This window comes from Carassius carassius, chromosome 13 (genome assembly GCF_963082965.1).
Source record: "Carassius carassius chromosome 13, fCarCar2.1, whole genome shotgun sequence".
NCBI lineage: Eukaryota > Metazoa > Chordata > Actinopteri > Cypriniformes > Cyprinidae > Carassius > Carassius carassius.
Window position 1 is genome coordinate 2077635 of NC_081767.1, and position 7699 is coordinate 2085333.

Genomic DNA, 7699 nt, shown 5'->3' on the forward strand with positions numbered 1-7699 from the left:
TGTGTGTGTGTGTGTAGTAGTGCATATGTGTGTGGGATAATGTTGTCTTTCACACTGCAGGAAGAGTTTTAAATAGTGGGAGGAAAAGGAATTTAAAGGCTGATTTTCCTGGATGAGCATCATAGGACTGTACATTATCACTTCTTTAAAATCCCTCTTGGACTTGGCAGCGACTCCTGGGATGAAGATTGGAAATTCAACAATAACAGCTCACTGCACTTGTAGTTTTAAAGTATCCGAGGCTAAATCTATTGCTTCAAAGGCTTAAATATGTTTTCCCTTTTGATTTAATGTGTCATGATATTACACCTTTTGGGCATTAGAGTGATTTGACATTCAAAACTCAAGATTCATAAGCCACTGTGGTCCTCTTTCTGGTAAATCAGCGCAGACGTGAGTTGAGCGGTGTGAATACAAATGTTTTATGTGTAAATAAAGTTTATATTCTTTGTCAGTTTTTAGAGATGTTGCCAAACCTTTGAAACGTCCTTTGAAACTAACGCGGCCATAAACGTTAGAAACTTCTGAATGTGTTTTACAATTCAGAGCGGCTGACGACGGATGGAGAGACTGGGGAAATAAACAGGCTCGATGAGAGGAAAACAGATCAGAGCCGGGAAAGGGGCTGAAGAATTGCAAGATGGAGGGGTAATCTTTCGGGAAGCGGGAGTTTGGGCTGGACGAATTCACAGATGTTATAAAGTGCTAATCTAATCTCTCCGCCAGGTCTCTTCTTCTTAACTCCTTCCTCCTCCTCTTGTCTTTCTCTTGTTTTTTTGGAAAGGATGGAATACACTTTAATGCTTCTCAGGAGCATCATGTACTGTGCAAGGTAATGGGTTGCAGTCATTCTTCTGCCTGTTAGCGGCCATGTTTTCGAGGAGAGAGACATGTGCAAATGTAATGAGGGCATTTTCTCTTGGAAAGGATGGCGAATAGGGGAAAAAAAACTTGTATAAAACCCAATGCTGACTAAAAAAAAGTGGAGAGCAGAGAGGAGGTGAGGGGGAAAGGGAAGGATGAGGTTTTTAGGTAATGTCACCCTTGGTGACCATCTATCACATTCAATGAACTCTCATTTTTTTCTCAGGTAGTCATTTTATTCATTGAACAGCAATCATTTACTCACTCAATGTTTTGCTTTCTTTCACAACCATAATTTCATAGTTATGGACGTGATAAAATACCAAAGAGGATCACATTGCATACCTGCTGTAAAACAATAAAACCCCCACATATATCTCAAATCATAAGCTACTTTAGTGGAAAAACTGACTCGTGTCTTGCTCTGGCCTATAGCTCTTCCTTTTCCCGTTTTCAACCCTTCTTTTCCACTGGCTGGGAATGAGGAGTCTTTGTAATACAGTAGCCACATTGAAATATAGTGACAGCTCCCCCCAGATACATAGGAAGTGCATGTTCAGGGAACAGTTCTTATTAAACTGAACGGTTTATTGAAATCAAATACTGCTTGTTGTTTAACCTTAACTGGAGACCACCCGGCCAGAAGGGGCTAGGATATTCGTCAATTGTTAATTTAGTATGAACAAAATAATTCAATTATTGTTCTGGTTTAATGAAACTTTTATCTTAAAATGGCCATAAATCATGATCTACTGAATTGCTTGCTGATTTTCTGATTGCGAGTTTCAATCCACACCTGTCCACTCTCACAGAGAGGTACACATGGTCCTTGTTTTTTTAGCCTTGTTACTGCAATCGTGCATTTTATTTTTCTCTCAGTGAGCATAAACCAAACAAATTGTCATGTGTACACAGAGCTGTTTATTTTTTTCAATGTAATGTCAAAAGGATCAGTGACATATGGTGTAACCCTTATTATAGGTTACATTTATTTTCTTTAAGAACCATAAATGAAATCTCAAATTATATGGGTGGCTGCATTGCATATTTAAATGGAAAGCTCGTCATTATCATCAAAGAGCAGGGAGAGGTGGTGCTTTGAATATTGTTAAGTTAAAAGGTTGAGAACAACTGGTCTTTTTAATGATTTGTCTGTCATAATGATGTAATGTCTTTGATTTATCCTCTTTTTTTTTTCAGAAAATATGCACATAATTAAATCAGTCAATATATTTTATTAAAACTCCCTGTTATTATATAAGATTGAATGGCTTATTTGCGGACATTTCAGCTGGATAATTTTGTTAAAGCATAAACTTATTAGTCTCTTTTTATTTGGCATGTCATGAAAACTGGTTTAAAATAGGGAAACTTTTATGCTGTTGACAGCTGTGCTATAATGAGAAGACCTGCTGTGCGCTCCTTGGACTCTTTGTTTCTGTTTACCGGGCTGATGTACTGGGCACTGTTGCTATTGACCCTCGCTCATGTCTAGTCCGTGTAGCGCTTTGTATGTGAAAGCCATAAAACACGTTCTATGATTATTCTGTCCTGGCAACAAGCCTTCCACCTTTCCTGCCTGCCGCTCCTCTGTGGGCTTCATCTGAGGAGTAAACAGCCGAACAGCTGTCTTAACTTCTCTCCCTTCCGTTTTTTCATTTCCAACTCTCTCTCTTTCCCCCCTCTTCCCTTTCTTCATTCTTCACTTTTCTTGTCCTCTCATATTGGCCAACAAACTCTCAGTCATGCTGTGTTTCAGTATCCCTGCATGCTATATTAAAGGGGCCATATTATTCACGGCTATAGTATTTTATTTTTTCCCTGAAGTCCTCTTGTTATGATATTCAAGGTTCGCCTGGCCCTAAACTAACCAGAGATGACCGTCAATGCCACTGATTCTGTAGTATGTTTAGGCTTTTTTAGGAAACGCAGCCCAGGCTCTGTGGTCTTATCATTAAGATTTCTATATGTCTGTGTTTATGCAGTCAGTGTTTGGGATTGACAACCGTGTTTACTAAGGCTGTAGGTTGGACTCAAACTGCGACTTTCTAAAACTGTTTGACTCTAGAATAGTCCCAAACAGGAGAGACTCTGCGTCAGAAATAAAGATATGAAAGCTTCAGTATTTACACCTTTGAACTTTGGTTGGCTAACCTCCAGAGTAGATGAACCTATTGGGTGGACAGTGCTCCTGAATTCTAAATAGCTGATATATTCATATGAGGTCAGTCACATGATGACAACCTCATTTGGCGCAGTCTGTGTCCAGATCAGAGGGTCACTGCAGTCACCCGGATCCAGTACGTATCCAGACCAGATGGTGGATCAGCACCTAGAAAGGACCTCTACATCCCTGAAAGACAGCGGAGACCAGGACAACTAGAGCCCCAGATACAGATCCCCTGTAAAGACCTTGTCTCAGAGGAGCACCAGGACAAGACCACAGGAAACAGATGATTCTTCTGCACAATCTGACTTTGCTGCAGCCTGGAATTGAACTACTGGTTTCGTCTGGTCAGAGGAGAACTGGCCCCCAACTGAGCCTGGTTTCTCACAAGGTTTTTTTCTCCATTCTGTCACCGATGGAGTTTCGGTTCCTTGCCGCTGTCGCCTCTGGCTTGCTTAGTTGGGGACACTTCATCTACAGCGATATCGTTGACTTGATTGCAAATAAATGCACAGACACTATTTAATTGAACAGAGATGACATAACTGAATCCAATGATGAACTGCCTTTAACTATCATTTTTTCATTATTGACACTGTTTTCCTAATGAATGTTGTTCAGTTGCTTTGACGCAATGTATTTTGTTTAAAGCGCTATATAAATAAAGGTGACTTTGACTTTGACTTTGACAAGGTTTTGGTATTATACCCATGTCAATTTCTAACTAAGCAGCACAGTTTCCATAAATAGTCTTGGTGAATTATAGAAGAAGCTTTGCAATGTGTTGTTCTAGTATTTCTGCATAAACCTAATTTTCCAAAAGACAATAAAATCCTGTTTTGAACATTTTTACCTTACTGTGTTTACACAAAAGCAGGTGGATATACATTGTGAACCCCGGTCAAATAGGGAGCACATTTAGGCCCCGTCCACACGAACGTGGGTATTTTCAAAACAGTGCGGTTTGGCCATTCACCACATGCAAATGCATCACCAGGTCACTGAAAGCAAACACTTCTGCCAGGGTGAAGATTTTCAGAAACTCCGGTTTCAGTGTTTTCGTATGGACAGTGAAACTTTTCTAAGCCTACTGGAAACTTTTTCAGGCTTCCAACACGGCTTCACGGTTGAGATTATATCGCCACCTGTTGGCTTGGCATGCTCTTGACAGTGCTTCCTAGCATGCTTTTGCGTTTTCATGTGGACAGAGATTTTTTTAAACCAGAAGGAAAACTCAGTTTTTAAAAATACCTGTGTATGTGTAGACATGGCCTTAGTTACTGCAATTCATCTTGGTTGCTTTTTTATTGCTTCTCCACAGAGAGTTCCTGGGAGGCTACAGGAGCATTGAGGGCTTGTACATGAGACAACGACAGGCAGACACAACAATTAAGTCAGCACAGGCTGAGTCTAGTGTACCTGTAAAAGCGGAGCTCACATCTACCTGAGCCAAGGTTTTGCTGATATATCTCCCATAGCATCCACTGAAAGCAGGGCACTGGCCGAGCTACATGTATTCTGGCAGACGGACCTTAGAGAGCGGGAAAGAGAAGGAAAAAGGAGCAATGAATGTGAATTCCAGCTGAGCAGGGATAGCATCCGCATCGCGAGACACCTGTAAAAACATCATTTTTCATCTTGGGCTGTGGGGGAAGGAGCAGACTGAAAATGGAAGAAAGAAAGAGAAGAATGACTTTTGGTTGGTCCATGTATGTATGTGTGTGTGTGTGTGTGTGTGTGATTACTTCCGCTACCACTATGTCCTTGTCTAGGTTCTTGCTTTAGGTTTCCACTATCCATAAAGCCATACTCTGCCCAGGAACAAACATAAAGACCCAACCTGCTTGTTTGGTTCAGGGCTAGCAGGTTTACCAGACTACCAAGATGGTTGAGACTTCCTGACCAAGGAATTCTTGCAAGCTTGTTCAGATACCTGGTGGGGGCACCAGTGTCCCATGACGGGTATCAGTGACTAGCACATGTTTGCCCAAGTTAACCAATAGTGCTTCTGGAGGGCCATCTTTGTGCAGGGTTTAGTTTCTAGAAATCCTGAAGACCTAGATTAGCTGGTCAGGTGTGTTTGATTAAGATCGTAATCAAACTCTGCAGTCAAGGCAGTGTTTCCCAACTCTGCTCCTGCGGGCACACCAACTGAGCACATTTTCAGACTCTTCCTAATCATACCCAATTCAACTTATCAGCTTGTTCATAGAGACTCCAAGACCAAAAATAGAAAATTCAGATAAAGGAGACATCCAAGCTGTTGGTTTGGGAAACACTGGTTTAAGGTACCACCTATACCATCACTAATCTAGATTTTGATTCTCCTCACAGTTTGCTTCCATCATCTATTCTACAGATCGAAGCCTCATGATCTGTCTTCCTTGTGGGTTTTGAACCCTCTAACCAACCTGAGCTGAGATATTCTTACCTTTCCAGGTAATAAGTGAACACATTGAAAAAAGCAAAGTTCATTCCAGTTCTTCTTATGATAAAGAAAAATATATGAAGTCAGTATGAGCCAGATAACAATAAATAAAGAGTAACAAAAAGAAAGAAAACATTACATAGAAAAAGAAAGAGTAACATTACATAGAGTTCTTAGAGTTATGTAGACCTTTGGTGTCATTTAAAATGTGGTAATTAACTAAATTAAATTGTTAAATGACAGAGCTATCAATCCTCTCAGCTAAAATGGTTGGCAATAAATGTAGTGTACCCTATACTTGGAAAGTAAAGAGGACAGCCTTTGATGAAATAAATGGGAACATCGCCTCTGCAAAAAGCTGAAAATGAGCACCTCACACATGTTAATTCTGTTTATAACCTTTAAATACATACCCAGGCCAATGTGGTTTTGCTAGTATTAGCATCACTCTTCTTTGTGAACTTTAAGTACCAATTTCACAATGGTTTTTGACTGTACTGCCATCTATCAATGTAAATAAGCAGCCTGGGCATCACTACCCAGGATCTTATTACTGAATGACTGCTGTAACAATATTTGTGCTCGTTTTGTCTTTTTCTTTCTTTAAACCTTATTTGCTTTTTTGTCCATACAAGTACTTATCCTCCCATTGTCTTCACATGTAAAGCACAATGTTCCTTTGTGTAATATTCACTTTTTGAAGATGCTCTGAAAGGTGATGATTAGTGAAACATCACAGGTCGCTAATTTCAGTAAAGGTGTCATATGATGCTTTTTTAAAAGATGATTATTTTGTGTATTTGGTGTTATATAATATGTTGAGATGATTTAATGTAAAAAAAACAAACATTATTTTTCGATTACTGTACATTATTGTATCCTCTATGATCCGCCTCTCTCAAACATTGTTTTCTACAAAGTACCTCCCCCTGACAAGAGCAGTCTGCTCTGATTGGCCAACTGACCCAGTGCATTGTGATTGGCTGAACACCACCAGCAATTGTCAGAAATGTAACGCCCCTTTCCATAATCATGAGCTTCATCTTTCAAAATAAATGTAAAGACAGTTAATAATGTCCTTAATTTTACCATCAGTTCAAGTCTAAAAGAGGAACAGAGTCTCGTGACAGACAGTGATGAAGCTCGTGTGTATTTGAAGTACACAAGCCATGGACGGTTAAGACAGCTGACTCCACTGTGTGAACGTCTCTCTCTCTCTATCTCTCTCTCTCACTCACACACACACATACATCTGCACAAATGCGCAGAACTCCACATTTGAACATTCAGTAGAAAATACTTAAACTAATAACAACACATACTTACAGTAGACGATACAGAAGCACCAGATTGTCGTAGCAAAGTCAGAATGACCTCCTCTTTCCTTGGTTCACGAAATGGTCATCACATCACAATACACAATTAAAATGCTTTTTGTAGAAAACTATTGAGTGTTCATCTGATGTGTGTTAACCATTCAGATCAGTGGTTCTCAAACTTTTCACGCCATGTTCCACCTCAGAAAATATTTGACTCTCCGAGTACAACCATAATGACCAACATTAAAATACAGTAGTGCTATGCACAGAAGAAAAAAAAGTAAAGCAGGCAGTTTTATTCCTAATAAGATTATTTTGACAATATTATTGTCAGGGTTAAACATTGTAAATACAGAATTTGAACATTATTGTTGCACTGTGCTTACATTCTGGTAAATGAAAAACTTACATAATTATTAAATAAATTTTTTTTTGGACTATATTGTACCTAATACTTAAATAAAAACTGTAAAAAATGTACTTAAATGTTAAAAACTTAAATGTATTTAAATAAACATTATTGCTTGAAAATGTATTGTACTTAACATTTAATAGGCAGTACGGTACTAAAATCGCACCTAATTCCTGCGGTATGAAAACGCCCAAAAGTGGTTAGTTCCAAAATTAGTTCTAGTACTATGAAAAGGTTCCTGCGGTGATAAAAGGCCATTATGATACAGAATATCTGCTGAAGATATATGGCAGACACATTGCAAATTAAATGTTTCTCTAAACAATATTATGGTAGTATGTCAATTCCACCTGCTAAAGACATAAATACTCAGAGACCAGCTATATTAACTTCTCCTGAATACACCATTAATCATAACTGAACTGAATATTGTATCACTTCATATGCTCTGCTGTTCTTTTCAACAAGTATTACTTTGATTGCAGAATTGGAGTGTTGATCCGTAACAT